Source organism: Anopheles coluzzii, chromosome 2 (genome assembly GCF_943734685.1).
Source record: "Anopheles coluzzii chromosome 2, AcolN3, whole genome shotgun sequence".
NCBI classification, from domain to species: domain Eukaryota; kingdom Metazoa; phylum Arthropoda; class Insecta; order Diptera; family Culicidae; genus Anopheles; species Anopheles coluzzii.
The window spans coordinates 68,919,564-68,940,195 of NC_064670.1; the positions used below are offsets into that span (position 1 = coordinate 68,919,564).

At 45.9% G+C, this 20,632-nt stretch overlaps 2 long non-coding RNA genes across 7 annotated transcripts; one reads left to right on the top strand and one right to left on the bottom strand.

Annotated features, from left to right (window-relative positions):
* Positions 1–13,931: 13,931 nt before the first annotated feature.
* On the bottom strand, positions 13,932–18,521 carry LOC125906684 (uncharacterized). Of its 6 annotated transcripts, none has more exons than XR_007452048.1 (3): positions 15,661–18,481; positions 15,497–15,594; positions 13,932–15,418 (listed from the first exon to the last, which is right to left on the bottom strand). It is a non-coding gene; the product is annotated as an uncharacterized LOC125906684 (long non-coding RNA). The 6 variants fall into 6 exon arrangements; XR_007452047.1 differs by having other exon boundaries at positions 15,497–15,600; XR_007452046.1 differs by having other exon boundaries at positions 13,932–15,600; positions 15,661–16,630; positions 16,709–18,480.
* A 1,515-nt stretch (positions 18,522–20,036) lies between these two features.
* LOC125906688 (uncharacterized) lies at positions 20,037–20,474 on the top strand. The gene is made up of 2 exons (XR_007452055.1): positions 20,037–20,137; positions 20,312–20,474. It is a non-coding gene; the product is annotated as an uncharacterized LOC125906688 (long non-coding RNA).
* Positions 20,475–20,632: the final 158 nt, after the last annotated feature.

Here is a 20,632-nt window from a genome sequence, read left to right on the forward strand (position 1 = left end):
TATATAAAAAATATAAATATAAAAAACATAAAATATATCGGAATATATATGTACATAGAAATATCTATAATGATATAGTTATATATAGTTATAATATACCTATATATATATATATATATATATATATATATTTATATATATATATATATATATATATATATATGTATGTATGTATATATATATATATATATATATATATATATATATATATATATATATATATATATATATATATGTATATATATATATGTTATATATATATAAATATATACATATATATATATATATATATATATATAGATATACAGTGTCGGACAAATCGATAGGACCACTTATCAATTTATTATTCACTTATCATATTTCATGTTTTAAAGTGAATCAATCTTTACCAAACTTTCATGAAAGCTTTATTTAAATGTTTACTTTAAGAATGTTTTTAAAGTTTAATGAAAAGTTTAGAAACAAAAAAGTTATGATAAGAAATGTAAAAATAACCCAAAAATCATGCGCCAAAATAATAGGACCAGTTCAGAAAATTTTAAAATAATTATCATTTTTTATTGTTAAAACACAGTTTTTGATGTTATTGAGTTGTCAGATAACTTAACTTAAATTAGTGAACTAATGCGTATTCATTTTTTTTGTAGAAACGCTTAGCGCAGTGGCAATTCGCTGTGTCTTTAATTAACATGCTCTAATTTACTAATGCAAGAATATTACGGCACTCGCTTAAGGGTTTTGAGCTCCCTTTGCACTGAGAGACGAAATAGTGGTGAGTACCTTCGTCTACGGGTATAAAAGCGCGTCACAGCGCTGGATCGCTTACACTGTGTTCTAAGCCGTTGCCTAGAACACTTCACACGATCCATTAGCTCGTGTATTTTTGGGTGCACTACTTCAAGCGCTTGATTGAAGGAATTCCAACGATGGGCCGTAGTGCACACTCCACACAACAACAGCGTTTGGATATCAAACGTTTGTCCGCTGCTGGGTACTCCCAGCGTAAAATCGCGGAAATACTTGGCCGATCCAAAACATTCGTGTATAACGCGCTGCATAGCACGGGCACGAAAATACCAACGGGTCGGCCACGCAAGACATCCGCTAGGGATGATGCTCGGATGACGCGATTGTGCAAGGTTGATCCTTTCAAGTCGGCCAGGGCAATTAGGGACGAGCTGCAACTTTCCGTAAGTGATAGGACAGTGCAGCGTCGCCTATTTGAAAACAACCTGGTCGGCCGGAATCCCCGCAAAGTTCCGTTGCTTCGACGGTGCCACGTTCAAGCCCGGTTGTAGTTTGCTCGAGAGCACTACGACTGGGCAGGTGAAAACCTGAACAAGTGGCGAAATGTACTGTGGTCGGACGAGTCCAAAGTGAACTTGGTAGGTTCGGATGGGAAACGCTTTGTGCGTCGTCCAAAGAATACCGCCTACCGGCCACAGTACACTTTAAAAACCGTGAAGCACGGCGGAGGCAACATAATGGTTTGGGCATGTTTCTCTTGGTACGGTGTCGGTCCTATCTTTTGTATAAAAGATATCATGGACCAACACCGATACTTAAACATCATCCAAACTGTCATGCTGCCTCATGCAGAGTGGGAGATGCCATTGAAATGGCAATTCATGCATGACAACGATCCAAAACATACCGCAAAAGCGGTTAAAAAATGGTTTGTTGATCAAAAAATTGACGTCATGAATTGGCCTGCACAATCGCCTGACCTGAATCCGATCGAGAACCTGTGGAAGATTGTTAAAGCTAAGCTTCCACCGGCAGGTTCTCGAACTAAAGAGAAACTGTGGAAGCAAATAGAGAATGCTTGGTACAGCATTCCGCCATCGACTTGCAAAAGTTTGGTGGAATCCATGCCTAACGCCAGGACTCCACAGAGCATAACATGGAGCGCAACATAACAACTCACAGCTGCCAAACGCTTCAGAAAACGCTTTATTGCTGGTATCATATTTTGAACATCCTTAGTAGGCCGCTCATTGCTCGTAGAAAAACTACCAGCCTACTGCGATGACCGAAAGTTAATGAAACGCTTTACCTCCTTTCCCAAGCGTTTTGGGAAGCGTTTGGCAGCTGTCAGTTGTTATGTTGCGCTCCGTGTTATGCAAGGTGGATTAAAAATCTCAGGTGGTGGATTAGGGCCTTTGGGAGGTCGCCATAGTTGAGGGACTTTACGTCATTTTAGAACCGTTAACCATTGGTTTCCGCACACAAAGCTTAGCAAATAGAACAGATTTCTTTGTTATTATGTGCATTTTAGTGTGTCTATTGATTTTATCGAAAAAATGAGATATATTAACAAAAGATTTGATGATTTGTTTATGCACGAAATTTAAAATCATGCTAGCATGAGTTCTAATCTCAAGTAAATTGTCCTTGCGGCTCGTAGATAATGAGGAATTAATGTAAAAATTGAAAAAAAAAATGATTTCTTAATTTTTATCATCAAAAATGTCGAAAACACAAAGAATTATAGAATAAATTCACGGAATAACACAAAATAACACACTTTAATCCATGTTTTAATGTTAAATAAGAACTCGCAAAGTCCAAAATATATTTTTGAAGAATATTTATTCGAAAGAATGGGGTAGATAAATTATATGAACAAATTTAATTAATGTAAACAAAGTTTGAATCCTGGGGACCTTACGTCAAGTGACGAATTGTCAAAATGCACTAGAGTCCACCACCTGATATTTTTAAATCCACCTTGGTGTTATGCTCTGTGGAGTCCTGGCGTAAAAGGATGCGAGCTGTCATCCGGAACAATGGGCATGCTACCAAATATTAAATGCTACCAAGTTAGCCCAGGATAAGGCTGTTTTGTTATTTTCTTTAGTTTTTCAAATGTACGGGCTGGCCACATTGCGAATTAAAAGCCGGAGCTGTTATTTAATAATGATAAATGGTTAAAATAATAAAATTTTCTATACTGGTCCTATTATTTTGTCGCATGATTTTTGGGATTCTTTCACATTTCTTATAATAACTTTTTTGTTTGTTTTCAACAAACTTTCAAAGCAGACTTTAAGCCAACATCCGAAAAGTGCTTTCATGAAAATTTGTTAAATATTGATTGACTTTAGGTAATGAAATGTGATAAGTGAATAAAACATTATTAAGTGGTCCTATTGATTTGTCCGACACTGTATATATATATTTATATATATATATATATATATATATATATATATATATATATATATATATATATATATATATATATATATATATATATATATATATATATATTTCAAGAAAGTGAGTAAAGCTGCCTTATAATTGATAACAAATCATCCAATAATGATGTATCGAATGAAATCCAATACCAACGGCAAAAAAATCAAAATTCAAAACATAACTATCCTTAAATCGTAGATATAAACGTCTTTAAATGCTTGACAGTTGTATCTCATGATTCTGATTCTCTCATGAGCGTCGAACGGATTTCGTCGTTCGAAGCCGGTACTCGCCCCGAGTGTGGCAGTATGCAAGTTGCACACTGGATAGGAGCGGGCCCGCGGCACCGCCATCATTCCGCACATCTGCGTGCCCGTCGTGGGTTCTAATCGCGTATGAACCATCCGCCGTAGCAAGGGGTTAGTCACCGGCTCCGGCTACGTGGTACTCAAGTCCTGAAAAGGCCGTCATGATCGTGTTGGCTATCACGCCAATAATAATAAAAAGAACTTAGCATAGCAGTCCACACCCGGGTAAGAGTTTGTCTTGACTTTGTTGCTGCCGGGCTACCGCTGTGACGCGACAAATGCACGGAATGCACTCGACCAAAACATGAACCTACCGATCCGAACCCATTCCAAGGCAGTGCCGGTCGCACGGCGTCATGATACCGACTCAAAACCAACAAGCCACCAGATTCTGGACGGACAGGTGCAGTATCATACGCGCACCGTAATAAACCAAACCAGAATTCTCTTTTGTATGAATTCAATTCAAGTTTTGTTTCCACTTGCGTCCGCTAGCGGAATTGGAAAGAAATGTGTAACATATCACATGCACGTTTGCTTCGATCGTTTGTCTTTTTAATACCCCCAACAGCAGAACCGGTCGCAAAGATGGTGGTGCCAATTAAATGGTTGTATTGTCTCCTAGGTAGCGGTAATCGACCGGGCGGCGTACAGTGCGTTTTCTGAGAATGCATGGAGTGTGTAGACGCAGCCGGTGACAATGCACGCATCAGAATCAAACAGTTTTGGGGTTCCCGCACGCACACACACACACACACGCGCACGCACGCATGCACGCGCGTACGCGAGAACGCACCCCCGAACGCGCGTACACGCACGATCGCCCGCTGCGCAAAGCGACGCAAGAAATCATGAAGTTCTGAGAATTTTATCATGCCCTCCTTTTCTCTCCAACGGCAAATTTGTCGAGCAGCTCGTCGAGCTGCCCGTCCCTGGCTCCGCCTCATACCCCTCGCCTGAGCGCGCTGCCGAAGGTTTGAATGTGTTGGTGCGTCAGACGGCCAATCGCTGTCAGCCATCGTCCGTGCTTTTTCCCTCCATAGCGCTATCTCTTTCGCGCGTGTGGACAATGCTCGCGAGCTGTTGTGGCGCCTAAAAATGCCGTTAACAAACATTGCGGCGATGAAGTTGCATTTTCACAAATCAAACCAAAAAAGCGCAATGAGTTTAATCGATGCAATGTAAAAATGACTACGGAATCGCTAGCGCACGATGGAGGGTTTGCTGTGTAACAAGCAGAACCCTAATTCGCTCTAACACGTTTCTAACACTAAGCTTTTGCTTTCGTCTGTTGTGGATTACATAGATATGCTAAGCATCCTGCGCATGATTGTGAGTGTGCGTGTGTATGCAAATCTGTCGCCAAATGTAATTTCTTCCGGAATGTTATGATGAAAGGCGGAAAGACGAATTGAGGCCCCTAAGGTGGGGGTACTGACACACAGCTGTTGGAAGATTGAACAGTATACTTAATTTGCCAGCGGATGGGGGGGGGGGGTGACCATGGGACCCCTACGATCATCGGTCACAGGCCCTAAAATTGTAGTCGCCATGGGGGGAGGGGAGGTGCAAATGGTTCTCCAGCCACGGAGCCCTAAAGACCATCTTTCCGGGGGCCCTTGTCGCTAATAATCTGTCCACTTGTAGACATACGGCATACTACAGACTAGAAATCTTCGGCGACCGCCTAGTCCGCCTACCGTTAGGTCCACCGCTGGTTCATGACGGTGTTTTTTTTTTTACTGTGGAGGTGCATCATTCCCCCTGCCTGCTGCGTATGCACCGGGCAGGAGACAGTGTGGCAGTATGCAAGTTGCACGCTGGATAGGAGCGGGCCCGCGGCACCGCCATCATTCCGCACATCTGCATGCCCGTCGTGGGTTCTAACCGCGTATGAACCGTCCGCCGTAGCAAGAGGTGACTATCCGGCTACGTGGTACTCAAATCCTGAAAAGGCCGGTATGATCGCGTAGGCCATTACGCCAATAATAAGAATAATAATAATAAGAAGAAGAACTTAGCATAGCAGTCCACACTCGGGGAAGGTTTTTGTTTTGACTTTGTTGCTGCCGGGTGTCCCGCGGTGGCGCGACAAATCAACGGAATGCAATCGACCAAAACATGAATCTACCGATCCGAACTCATTCCAAGGCATTGCCGGTCAATCGGCGTCACGATACCGACAAGTCAACAAGCCGCCCGATTCTGGACGGACTGGTGCAGCACCATACGCGCACCGTAATAAACAAATCCAGAATCCTCTTTTGTATGAATTCAATTCAAGTTTTGTTTCCACTTGCGTCCGCTAGCGGAATGGGAAAGAAATTTGCTACATATCACACGCACGTTTGGTTTGATCGTGTGCCTTTTTAACACCCCCAACAGCAGAGCCGATCGCAAAGATGCCAATGCCAATGGTTGTGTTGTCTCTCAAGTAGCGAGATCGAAAATGCATGGACTTTGTAGCCGCAGCGGATGAAAATGTACCCATCAGAATCAAATAGTTCTGGGGTTTCCAAACGCACGCACACATACAAACACGCGCGCAAACTCACACACACACACACACACACACACAAACAAACGCGCGCGCGCGCACGCGATAAGGTACCTACGAACGCGCGCACGCGAGAACGCACCTACGAAAGCGCGCACGCAAGCACGCACCCCCACCAAACCCCCCTCCCCATCCGCTAACATCAGCTATCATATAGCGCATCCTCATCCCTAGCGCCGGACGGGGTGGGGGATCGCGGCATGATAGAGTGAACGGTCACTTTCCCCGCGCTGTGTGCGTGCGTGTGTGTGTCGAGACCCAAAAACTCGAAACAGATTTCGGCAAATTAAAAAAAAATATAACCACTATACACTGTGCTACATGATGCTTAGAAGGTCGTTGAAGCATCAAACATGTTCAAATTAAAAAATATTAGATTAGTGTTAGACGTTCTCCTACGCTTGTTTTAAATAGGCTTCGTCACCCTCAACTGGCAGGGGCATCGAATGGTCTCATCAGCAGCGGCACGAAATAAAATAATTCATCAATACACCGATAACACTTTAAATCCCAATCCAGCTTCTCCCGCATCGTCCCAAGGTCACACACTAATTAATAAATGCTAACACCCACCAATAACAATACACAACCGCAATGCACATATATGAATCAACGCATACACCACAAACACCCAATCAGCTGGCGGCGGAAGGCACGGGCTGAAGCGCAAGTAGTGCAAGGCAGGGCGAGGGAGGGAGAAGAAGCGGACGAAAAAATGGGCGCCATTATTTTTTTAAATTTTTTGACCGTTTTTTTTTTTGCTCCGCCGCCGCCCGAACTGTCCGAACTGTCCGAACTGCCCGAACTGCGCGACCCAGCGCAGAAATCGCTGAAGAACAGCGCGGGAGACCACCCGCTGCGCAAATTCGAGCAGTTTCCAGCGCAGAAAATGCACCAAAATCTGCGCTGGCCAGCGCAGATTTGGCCTGGTCTCCCGCGCTGTTCTTCAGCGATTTCTGCGCTGGGTCGCGCAGTTCGGGCAGTTCGGACAGTTCGGACAGTTCGGGCGGCGGCGGAGCAAAAAAAAAACGGTCAAAAAATTTAAAAAAATAATGGCGCCCATTTTTTCGTCCGCTTCTTCTCCCTCCCTCGCCCTGCCTTGCACTACTTGCGCTTCAGCCCGTGCCTTCCGCCGCCAGCTGATTGGGTGTTTGTGGTGTATGCGTTGATTCATATATGTGCATTGCGGTTGTGTATTGTTATTGGTGGGTGTTAGCATTTATTAATTAGTGTGTGACCTTGGGACGATGCGGGAGAAGCTGGATTGGGATTTAAAGTGCCCGCTGCGCAAATTCGAGCAGTTTCCAGCGCAGAAAATGCACCAAAATCTGCGCTGGCCAGCGCAGATTTGGCCTGGTCTCCCGCGCTGTTCTTCAGCGATTTCTGCGCTGGGTCGCGCAGTTCGGGCAGTTCGGACAGTTCGGACAGTTCGGGCGGCGGCGGAGCAAAAAAAAAACGGTCAAAAAATTTAAAAAAATAATGGCGCCCATTTTTTCGTCCGCTTCTTCTCCCTCCCTCGCCCTGCCTTGCACTACTTGCGCTTCAGCCCGTGCCTTCCGCCGCCAGCTGATTGGGTGTTTGTGGTGTATGCGTTGATTCATATATGTGCATTGCGGTTGTGTATTGTTATTGGTGGGTGTTAGCATTTATTAATTAGTGTGTGACCTTGGGACGATGCGGGAGAAGCTGGATTGGGATTTAAAGTGTTATCGGTGTATTGATGAATTATTTTATTTCGTGCCGCTGCTGATGAGACCATTCGATGCCCCTGCCAGTTGAGGGTGACGAAGCCTATTTAAAACAAGCGTAGGAGAACGTCTAACACTAATCTAATATTTTTTAATTTGAACATGTTTGATGCTTCAACGACCTTCTAAGCATCATGTAGCACAGTGTATAGTGGTTATATTTTTTTTTAATTTGCCGAAATCTGTTTCGAGTTTTTGGGTCTCGACACACACACGCACGCACACAGCGCGGGGAAAGTGACCGTTCACTCTATCATGCCGCGATCCCCCACCCCGTCCGGCGCTAGGGATGAGGATGCGCTATATGATAGCTGATGTTAGCGGATGGGGAGGGGGGTTTGGTGGGGGTGCGTGCTTGCGTGCGCGCTTTCGTAGGTGCGTTCTCGCGTGCGCGCGTTCGTAGGTACCTTATCGCGTGCGCGCGCGCGCGTTTGTTTGTGTGTGTGTGTGTGTGTGTGAGTTTGCGCGCGTGTTTGTATGTGTGCGTGCGTTTGGAAACCCCAGAACTATTTGATTCTGATGGGTACATTTTCATCCGCTGCGGCTACAAAGTCCATGCATTTTCGATCTCGCTACTTGAGAGACAACACAACCATTGGCATTGGCATCTTTGCGATCGGCTCTGCTGTTGGGGGTGTTAAAAAGGCACACGATCAAACCAAACGTGCGTGTGATATGTAGCAAATTTCTTTCCCATTCCGCTAGCGGACGCAAGTGGAAACAAAACTTGAATTGAATTCATACAAAAGAGGATTCTGGATTTGTTTATTACGGTGCGCGTATGGTGCTGCACCAGTCCGTCCAGAATCGGGCGGCTTGTTGACTTGTCGGTATCGTGACGCCGATTGACCGGCAATGCCTTGGAATGAGTTCGGATCGGTAGATTCATGTTTTGGTCGATTGCATTCCGTTGATTTGTCGCGCCACCGCGGGACACCCGGCAGCAACAAAGTCAAAACAAAAACCTTCCCCGAGTGTGGACTGCTATGCTAAGTTCTTCTTCTTATTATTATTATTCTTATTATTGGCGTAATGGCCTACGCGATCATACCGGTCTTTTCAGGATTTGAGTACCACGTAGCCGGATAGTCACCTCTTGCTACGGCGGACGGTTCATACGCGGTTAGAACCCACGACGGGCATGCAGATGTGCGGAATGATGGCGGTGCCGCGGGCCCGCTCCTATCCAGCGTGCAACTTGCATACTGCCACACTGTCTCCTGCCCGGTGCATACGCAGCAGGCAGGGGGAATGATGCACCTCCACAGTAAAAAAAAAAACACCGTCATGAACCAGCGGTGGACCTAACGGTAGGCGGACTAGGCGGTCGCCGAAGATTTCTAGTCTGTAGTATGCCGTATGTCTACAAGTGGACAGATTATTAGCGACAAGGGCCCCCGGAAAGATGGTCTTTAGGGCTCCGTGGCTGGAGAACCATTTGCACCTCCCCTCCCCCCATGGCGACTACAATTTTAGGGCCTGTGACCGATGATCGTAGGGGTCCCATGGTCACCCCCCCCCCCCCCCATCCGCTGGCAAATTAAGTATACTGTTCAATCTTCCAACAGCTGTGTGTCAGTACCCCCACCTTAGGGGCCTCAATTCGTCTTTCCGCCTTTCATCATAACATTCCGGAAGAAATTACATTTGGCGACAGATTTGCATACACACGCACACTCACAATCATGCGCAGGATGCTTAGCATATCTATGTAATCCACAACAGACGAAAGCAAAAGCTTAGTGTTAGAAACGTGTTAGAGCGAATTAGGGTTCTGCTTGTTACACAGCAAACCCTCCATCGTGCGCTAGCGATTCCGTAGTCATTTTTACATTGCATCGATTAAACTCATTGCGCTTTTTTGGTTTGATTTGTGAAAATGCAACTTCATCGCCGCAATGTTTGTTAACGGCATTTTTAGGCGCCACAACAGCTCGCGAGCATTGTCCACACGCGCGAAAGAGATAGCGCTATGGAGGGAAAAAGCACGGACGATGGCTGACAGCGATTGGCCGTCTGACGCACCAACACATTCAAACCTTCGGCAGCGCGCTCAGGCGAGGGGTATGAGGCGGAGCCAGGGACGGGCAGCTCGACGAGCTGCTCGACAAATTTGCCGTTGGAGAGAAAAGGAGGGCATGATAAAATTCTCAGAACTTCATGATTTCTTGCGTCGCTTTGCGCAGCGGGTGTTATCGGTGTATTGATGAATTATTTTATTTCGTGCCGCTGCTGATGAGACCATTCGATGCCCCTGCCAGTTGAGGGTGACGAAGCCTATTTAAAACAAGCGTAGGAGAACGTCTAACACTAATCTAATATTTTTTAATTTGAACATGTTTGATGCTTCAACGACCTTCTAAGCATCATGTAGCACAGTGTATAGTGGTTATATTTTTTTTTAATTTGCCGAAATCTGTTTCGAGTTTTTGGGTCTCGACACACACACGCACGCACACAGCGCGGGGAAAGTGACCGTTCACTCTATCATGCCGCGATCCCCCACCCCGTCCGGCGCTAGGGATGAGGATGCGCTATATGATAGCTGATGTTAGCGGATGGGGAGGGGGGTTTGGTGGGGGTGCGTGCTTGCGTGCGCGCTTTCGTAGGTGCGTTCTCGCGTGCGCGCGTTCGTAGGTACCTTATCGCGTGCGCGCGCGCGCGTTTGTTTGTGTGTGTGTGTGTGTGTGTGTGTGAGTTTGCGCGCGTGTTTGTATGTGTGCGTGCGTTTGGAAACCCCAGAACTATTTGATTCTGATGGGTACATTTTCATCCGCTGCGGCTACAAAGTCCATGCATTTTCGATCTCGCTACTTGAGAGACAACACAACCATTGGCATTGGCATCTTTGCGATCGGCTCTGCTGTTGGGGGTGTTAAAAAGGCACACGATCAAACCAAACGTGCGTGTGATATGTAGCAAATTTCTTTCCCATTCCGCTAGCGGACGCAAGTGGAAACAAAACTTGAATTGAATTCATACAAAAGAGGATTCTGGATTTGTTTATTACGGTGCGCGTATGGTGCTGCACCAGTCCGTCCAGAATCGGGCGGCTTGTTGACTTGTCGGTATCGTGACGCCGATTGACCGGCAATGCCTTGGAATGAGTTCGGATCGGTAGATTCATGTTTTGGTCGATTGCATTCCGTTGATTTGTCGCGCCACCGCGGGACACCCGGCAGCAACAAAGTCAAAACAAAAACCTTCCCCGAGTGTGGACTGCTATGCTAAGTTCTTCTTCTTATTATTATTATTCTTATTATTGGCGTAATGGCCTACGCGATCATACCGGCCTTTTCAGGATTTGAGTACCACGTAGCCGGATAGTCACCTCTTGCTACGGCGGACGGTTCATACGCGGTTAGAACCCACGACGGGCATGCAGATGTGCGGAATGATGGCGGTGCCGCGGGCCCGCTCCTATCCAGCGTGCAACTTGCATACTGCCACACTGTCTCCTGCCCGGTGCATACGCAGCAGGCAGGGGGAATGATGCACCTCCACAGTAAAAAAAAAAACACCGTCATGAACCAGCGGTGGACCTAACGGTAGGCGGACTAGGCGGTCGCCGAAGATTTCTAGTCTGTAGTATGCCGTATGTCTACAAGTGGACAGATTATTAGCGACAAGGGCCCCCGGAAAGATGGTCTTTAGGGCTCCGTGGCTGGAGAACCATTTGCACCTCCCCTCCCCCCATGGCGACTACAATTTTAGGGCCTGTGACCGATGATCGTAGGGGTCCCATGGTCACCCCCCCCCCCCATCCGCTGGCAAATTAAGTATACTGTTCAATCTTCCAACAGCTGTGTGTCAGTACCCCCACCTTAGGGGCCTCAATTCGTCTTTCCGCCTTTCATCATAACATTCCGGAAGAAATTACATTTGGCGACAGATTTGCATACACACGCACACTCACAATCATGCGCAGGATGCTTAGCATATCTATGTAATCCACAACAGACGAAAGCAAAAGCTTAGTGTTAGAAACGTGTTAGAGCGAATTAGGGTTCTGCTTGTTACACAGCAAACCCTCCATCGTGCGCTAGCGATTCCGTAGTCATTTTTACATTGCATCGATTAAACTCATTGCGCTTTTTTGGTTTGATTTGTGAAAATGCAACTTCATCGCCGCAATGTTTGTTAACGGCATTTTTAGGCGCCACAACAGCTCGCGAGCATTGTCCACACGCGCGAAAGAGATAGCGCTATGGAGGGAAAAAGCACGGACGATGGCTGACAGCGATTGGCCGTCTGACGCACCAACACATTCAAACCTTCGGCAGCGCGCTCAGGCGAGGGGTATGAGGCGGAGCCAGGGACGGGCAGCTCGACGAGCTGCTCGACAAATTTGCCGTTGGAGAGAAAAGGAGGGCATGATAAAATTCTCAGAACTTCATGATTTCTTGCGTCGCTTTGCGCAGCGGGTTATCGGTAGAATTGCTGGCTTAACTTGTAGCGCATCCTCATCCAAAGCACCGGGTGGGGAGGGGGATCGCGGCATGATAGAGTGGACGATCACTTTCCCCGCGCTGTGTGTGTGTCCGTGTGTGTGTGTCGTGGCCAGAAAACTCGAGACAAATTCCGGCACATTATGCCGTATGTCTACAAGTATTAGCGAGGGAATGGTGGGAAGGAGGGAAGGAGGGAAGGAGGGAAGGAGGGAAGGAGGGAAGGAGGGAAGGAGGGAAGGAGGGAAGGAGGGATTCCCTCCCTTTCGTAAGAATGGAAAAGAGAGAGATAGAACAAAAGCTTGCCAAAAGCACGACAAAAGAATTTACAGATAGCGATACCCACCCAACAGTCAAAAGCCGAAGATTTTATATTGACCTTTCACTTTTTCTATCTGTCTCTCGCTCTAATTTGAGCGATTTTCCCCTGATGAGTGTCCCCGAGCCTCCTCGTGTGGTTGTTGTTGTTGGAAGTTGAAGCCGAAACCCCCTCGTGCGCTGCCAAAATCAGCGAAGAACGAAATCGAGTGGCTCATGCGAAAGAACGAAAAAAATGATGAGCGAGTGTGCTGTGACAATAACACACACGCACGCACAAAGCGACACCCGAAATTTGGTGCGATACCGGCTTTCAGTGGAGCAAGTACACACATGCACACATTTGGCCACACCAGCGCTCTGTTCTAGTGCAGGTAGTTTTCTGCAGTCCACGGTGATACTACACACAGCCACGCACTTGGCGATACACGCTGTGTGGTGGACGTTCAGAATTCAGTGGTGCAAATACACACATGCATACACTTGGCGACACACGCTCTGCTGTGCGGTGAGGTTTGTGTTCTGTGTCCCGTGGTGCAAATATACACACACACGCACTTGGCTACACACGCAGTACGGCGCGGTTGGCTTGGCAGAAGCGCATACACACATTCACGCAGTAGGCTTTACTTTCAGTCCAGTGAGGTTGGTGCTTGTGTGGTGTTTCAGCTCTTGGTGGTCAGCGGATAAACCCCGTAAAAATGGAGATCATTCTAATTTAAGGTAAGTAAAAGTGATTAAAATTATCAACCAACATCCCCCCTTCTAATTCATATCATTTTTCTTCCATTTCATGTGTTTTTCACGGCGAACCGAGACAACAAAACCTGTGGCAGTGTCGTGGTGTTGGAGATGGTGGCCCGTACAGTGCAGCGAGAAGAACTAGGCGCGACAGCGATGTGGAGCAGAAAGTGCTGTGCTGATTTTTCTCTGTGCGAGTGTAAAAAGTGTTTGTTAAATTATGTGCGTTAATTTAGAATTAAGTGCAGTGGTTATTGTGCATGTGTTGTGTTTTTTTTTGTATTAATGTTATATAAAATATTCAATAAATCGAATCATGTTGATATAATGGTCCGCACTGTATCATTTCGGAAAGAAATCCTGGCAAAAAAGGGGGAGGGGACTACCCAAGGACGCAAAAACCGACGGCGGCCTGTGTAATCTGGGCTCCCTACAAAGCTCTCCACAAAGCTCTCGTTTGCAGGCTTGTCGAGAGCTTCGCCACAGGCGCCCGAACCATCCGTCACGCACACATCTAAACGTTCTGGTTTCTTCAGCCGCTCACGCATACCAATGTGTTTGCTCCACCCCCTTTTTCGGATTGCTTATAGAAATGATGAGGCTGTTCACATTTGCTTTATGCACACATTCGCATGCTGTTTATTGAATAATATCCCTCTCCCTTCCCACATGTGTTTTGGCATACTCCCGCTGTGTAGACGGCAGAACGCTTTCCCCCTTCCAAATTTACCGTTCTTCCTCCTCTCGTTCTTCCTTCCTCCTACTGCGCTCGGGGTACCATCCGTGCTGCGCGTGTTCAGCTGGCTTGAGTTTAGTGATGACGTCATGAACAGGAACTGCGCGTGTTGAACCGGCTTCTGTTAAGTAATGACGTCCTCACCGGGGGCTGAATGAAGCAATAATGAATGTATGTAGTATGTATTACTATGGAGAGTTTAGCGCTTGGGATTAGATCAAAACTTACCTTAATATTTTAAAACTAGAAAACGTTTTCTTTCCGTCGCTCCTTTGAAGATTGTTGACGACGCCAGCAGGTAGTCGTTGATAAATAGCGCACACACCTGTAACTTTTTAGACGCCAAGGGTTAGTTGAATGTACCTGCACAAGCACACAGCAAGAAACTTACCTCAACAATTTGCTAGGATAAATCATTCCATAACTGAGGAAGAAGGAACACGGCACAAAACGTAAATGAACAAAGTACGTCGCACAATAAATCGCACCTCACTTCAGTACATCCTTCCATAGGGAAAGTTCTGGACAGACTGAGGATGCCTAACACCCGGATGAGCGCGATAGCAGAAAAATCATGTTGGATCGAGAGAGATGGGTAGACTCGGTCCAGCGTTATCCGCTGGTAAATGCATGTGTGTGTGACGAACGAAAGACTTCAAACCCCGCTTGCCCCGTATTTCATCCATAATTTTTCGTCACACGCACACACCTCTACACGGGCGGCGGTTTGCCGTCCAAAATCTAGAGAGAGAAGACAGGGCCTCTCGCTTTGGCACACAGAAAAACCTCTCAACAACTTCGGCTCTGCTACTTGGGACACTCGTTCGTCATTTTTTTTTTCGTTTTTTTGCTTGAGCCACTCGATTTCGTTCTTCCCCAAGGACGCAAAAACCGACGGCGGCCTGTGTAATCTGGGCTCTCTACAAAGCTCTCCTCGAAGCTCTCGTCCGCAGTCTTGTCGAGAGCTTCGCCACAGGCGCCCGAACCATCCATCACGCACACATCTAAACGTTCTGGTTTCTACAGCCGCTGACGCATACCAATGTGTTTGCTCCACCTCCTTTTTCGGATTGCTTATAGAAATGCTGAAGCTATTCACATTTGCTATACGCACACATTCGCATGCTGTTTATTGAATAATATCTCTCTCCCTTCCCACATGTGTTTTGGCATACTCCCGCTGTGTACACGGCAGAACGCTTTCCCCCTTCCAAATTTACCGTTCTTCCTTCCTCCTACCGCGCTCGGGGTACCATCCGTGCTGCGCGTGTCCAGCTGGCTTCATTTTAGTGATGACGTCATGAACAGGAGCTGCGCGTGTTGAACCGGCTTCTGTTAAGCAATGACGTCCTCACCGGGGGCTGAATGAAGCAATAATGAATGTAAGTAGGATGTATTACTATGGAGAGTTTAGCGCAGAGGATTAGATCAAAACTTACCTTAATATTTTAAAACTGGAAAACGTTTTCATTCCGTCGCTCACTTTGAAGATTGTTGACGAGGTCAGCATGCAGTCGTTGATAAATAGCGCACACACCTGTAACTTTTTAGACGCCAAAGCTAAGTTGAATGTACCTGCACAAGTACACAGCAAGAAACTTACCTCAACAATTTGCTAGGATAAATCATTCCATAACTGAGGAAGAAGGAACACGGCACAAAACGTAAATGAACAAAGTACGTCGCACAATAAATCGCACCTCACTTCAGTACATCCTTCCATAGGGAAAGTTCTGGACAGACAGAGGATGCCTAACACCCGGATGAGCGCGATAGCAGAAAAATCATGTTGGATCGAGAGAGATGGGTAGACTCGGTCCAGCGTTATCCGCTGGTAAATGCATGTGTGTGTGACGAACGAAAGACTTCAAACCCCGCTTGCCCCGTATTTCATCCATAATTTTTCGTCACACGCACACACCTCTACACGGGCGGCGGTTTGCCGTCCAAAATCTAGAGAGAGAAGACAGGGCCTCTCGCTTTGGCACACAGAAAAACCTCTCAACAACTTCGGCTCTGCTACTTGGGACACTCGTTCGTCATTTTTTTTTTCGTTTTTTTGCTTGAGCCACTCGATTTCGTTCTTCCCCAAGGACGCAAAAACCGACGGCGGCCTGTGTAATCTGGGCTCTCTACAAAGCTCTCCTCGAAGCTCTCGTCCGCAGTCTTGTCGAGAGCTTCGCCACAGGCGCCCGAACCATCCATCACGCACACATCTAAACGTTCTGGTTTCTACAGCCGCTGACGCATACCAATGTGTTTGCTCCACCTCCTTTTTCGGATTGCTTATAGAAATGCTGAAGCTATTCACATTTGCTATACGCACACATTCGCATGCTGTTTATTGAATAATATCTCTCTCCCTTCCCACATGTGTTTTGGCATACTCCCGCTGTGTACACGGCAGAACGCTTTCCCCCTTCCAAATTTACCGTTCTTCCTTCCTCCTACCGCGCTCGGGGTACCATCCGTGCTGCGCGTGTCCAGCTGGCTTCATTTTAGTGATGACGTCATGAACAGGAGCTGCGCGTGTTGAACCGGCTTCTGTTAAGCAATGACGTCCTCACCGGGGGCTGAATGAAGCAATAATGAATGTAAGTAGGATGTATTACTATGGAGAGTTTAGCGCAGAGGATTAGATCAAAACTTACCTTAATATTTTAAAACTGGAAAACGTTTTCATTCCGTCGCTCACTTTGAAGATTGTTGACGAGGTCAGCATGCAGTCGTTGATAAATAGCGCACACACCTGTAACTTTTTAGACGCCAAAGCTAAGTTGAATGTACCTGCACAAGTACACAGCAAGAAACTTACCTCAACAATTTGCTAGGATAAATCATTCCATAACTGAAGAAGAAGGAACACGGCACAAAACGTAAATGAGCAAAATACGTCGCACAAGAAATCGCACCTCACTTAAGTACATCCTTCCACAGGGAAAGTTCTGGACAGACTGAGGATGCCTAACACTCGGATGAGCGCGATAGCAGAAAAATCATGGTGGATCGAGAGAGATGGGTAGACTCGGTCCAGCGATATCCGCTGGTAAATGCATGTGTGTGTGACGAACGAAAGACGTCAAACCCCGCTTCCCCCGTATTTCATCCATAATTTTTCGTCACACGCACACACCTCTGCACGGGCGGCGGTTTGCCGTCCAAAATCTAGAGAAAGAAGACAGGGCCTCTCGCTTTGGCACACAGCAAAATCTCTCAACAACTTCGGCTCTGCTACTTGGGTCGCTGATTTTGGCAGCGCACGAAGGGGTTTCGGTTTCAACTTCCAACAACAACAACCACACGAGGAGGCTCGGGGACACTCATCAGGGGAAAATCGCTCAAATTAGAGCGAGAGACAGATAGAAAAAGTGAAAGGTCAATATAAAATCTTCGGCTTTTGACTGTTGGGTATGAGCCGTACGAACAACAACAAAACAACCCAACCAACCAAACCGTGCTCTTTCGAAGTAAATTTGCTTCGATATACCTTCGATAGAAGTTCTCTACCGAAGGTGTATCAACTTTGATAGGCAGTTCCTACCGAAGTTAGGCTCGGGTGTTTAGCCGAAATGCTACAAAAGAGAAAGAAAAAAATCTCTCGTATGCTGCCGCGTTCTCGCTCACACGCGCGCCCTGCCCCCTTTTATTTACGTACGTGTTTATAGCCCCTCCTCCTCCTCCTCCTCCTCTCATCTATCTTCCTACCTTATGTGCAGTGGTTATGTGTTTTTAATTGAAATTGGAAGGAGAGATATTCGATTTATTTATTACGTGCGATTTAATCAGAGAATTGAAACATGGTAGCAGGTGAATCTACTGTTCATCACAAGCGGGCCTAACACTTTAACTATTTGTGAATTCGCGCGTGAGGACGTAAAAGGCGCAATAATAATGGAGCGGTTCTAACGTAAACAGACCAAATCGCTCAGCTGAAAATTTCATAGAGCGGAATAGCATTTCATTGTAATAGCATTGCTAGTATATCATCCGCGCACCCTATGAACCGTACTTTTCCAAATATCTTAAAAAGTACGCATTGTATGAAAAAACCGTCTTTACAAGATCACAATTTCAAAACACATTTGGAAAAAGTTTTTTGCTAAAAGTGACTTTTGAAAATTTACTCAGATTAATGTTTATTTCTTTAAATTAATTCATAAATGGGGTAAGGGAAATAATTTATACTAATACTAATAGACCAAGACTCCATTGCCTGAAATATTTAGTGCCTCAAAGTAGTATATCCTCTTTGGCAAGCGTTTGAGTTAAACTGATTCTTCGCAAAATGTGAAGAGAGCGTTCGGCCCCCCTTCAGATGCTTCGACAGAGTGAAGCTCCTCCCCTTCCTCCATTCGTCATCCATCAATTTTTCTCCGCGCCCTCACACATCTACACGCACATCTGTTCACATGGCAACACGTGAGATGCGTGACATGCTTTCTCGCTCATCACGAAGGATTTGCTTCAAAAGAGCTCGGTTTGGTTGGTTGGGAAGAGACTACCCAACCAACCAAACCGAGCTCTTTCGAAGCAAATCCTTCGTGATGAGCGAGAAAGCATGTCACGCATCTCACGTGTTGCCATGCGAACAGATGTGCGTGTAGATGTGTGAGTGCGCGGAGAAAAATTGATAGATGACGAATGGAGGAAGGGGAGGAGCTTCACTCTGTCGAAGCATCTGAAGGGGGGCCGAACGCTCTCTTCACATTTTGCGAAGAATCAGTTTAACTCAAACGCTTGGCAAAGAGGATATACTACTTTGAGGCACTAAATATTTCAGGCAATGGAGTCTTGGTCTATTAGTATTAGTATAAATTATTTCCCTTACCCCATTTATGAATTAATTTAAAGGAATAAACATTAATCTGAGTAAAATTTCAAAAGTCACTTTTAGCAAAAACTTTTTCCAAATGTGTTTTGAAATTCTGAATCGATCTTGTAAAGACGGTTTTTTCATACAATGCGTACTTTTTAAGATATTTGGAAAAGTACGGTTCATAGGGTGCGCGGATGATATACTAGCAATGCTATTACAATGAAATGCTATTCCGCTCTATAAAATTTTCAGCTGAGCGATTTGGTCTGTTTACGTTAGAACCGCTCCATTATTATTGCGCCTTTTACGTCCTCACGCGCGAATTCACAAATAGTTAAAGTGTTAGGCCCGCTTGTGATGAACAGTAGATTCACCTGCTACCATGTTTCAATTCTCTGATTAAATCGCACGTAATAAATAAATCGAATATCTCTCCTTCCAATTTCAATTAAAAACACATAACCACTGCACATAAGGTAGGAAGATAGATGAGAGGAGGAGGAGGAGGAGGAGGGGCTATAAACACGTACGTAAATAAAAGGGGGCAGGGCGCGCGTGTGAGCGAGAACGCGGCAGCATACGAGAGATTTTTTTCTTTCTCTTTTGTAGCATTTCGGCTAAACACCCGAGCCTAACTTCGGTAGGAACTGCCTATCAAAGTTGATACACCTTCGGTAGAGAACTTCTATCGAAGGTATATCGAAGCAAATTTACTTCGAAAGAGCACGGTTTGGTTGGTTGGGTACCCAGATAGCAAAGCCGAATGCCTTTGTATGGGAGCCATCGCGCTGATCAAGGCTCACTTTTTCGCGCGCATAAAGCAAAATGTGCGTGAAGGCGAAAAAAACCCGAAAGCGCTTCGTGTCCTCTCTCGTGTTTCTAGTTTTATTCTCTCTCGCATGTCATCACCCTACTAGCAATGAGAATGTAAAAGTGTGCGTCTTTCAGGCGAGGGGCATGTAGAAGCAGGGGGAGACGGTTGGAAATACGCGGAATTACGCGGCGGCGAGAGCGTGTTTTGCTTTCTACACAGTTTTTGCACTCACACAATCACACATGTGTGAATGTGTGCGTTCACTTTCAGCCAGCGCACTCAGTTTGGTTTTCTCGCAGCGGCTTGCTGGTGTCGGTGTCTCGCTCGCACTAGTGCAGCGAGTGTTCCTCGTGCGTTCCCTTTCTTGCTACCACACAAAATCGTCAGTACAGTTCAAGTCTTCGCAGCGTGAGGCAGCGCGCGTTTTAGCCTAAGTCCCGGGCGCTCGATGTAATTTGAAGTGAAGTGTTGAAGTGTTATTTATTTCAATTCACATTATTACGGCCTCGGTCGTATTTTCAAGTGTTGAAGTGTTGTGCGCATTGAAATAAAGCAGCGTTAATCTTTCATAATTCAACATGAATATGTAAATTATGCTGCTTTATTTCAATGCTTTTTTTACAGTATTCAACATACACAACATACAGGCAGTAAGGCGGGTGCTTGAAGTGACGATTTTTTTAATTATTTATAATAAAAAATATGTGTGGTTTTGTGACAAGATTGTGGTTAGCGATGTGTGGAACTGTGCCTTAAGTTTCAATAAAGTGTTAAAATATCAAACGAGTTTGATGTGTTTAAGTTTTATTTCGATGCATGCGATTTTATTACGCTGCAAATCAAAGTGAACGAAAGCGCACAGCGCACAACGCGTAACGAAAGAAACGGGGGGGAGGGGTTGTCCAGCGCTACGCGCAAAGTGCGGCAACAGCGCAGCGCAAACCG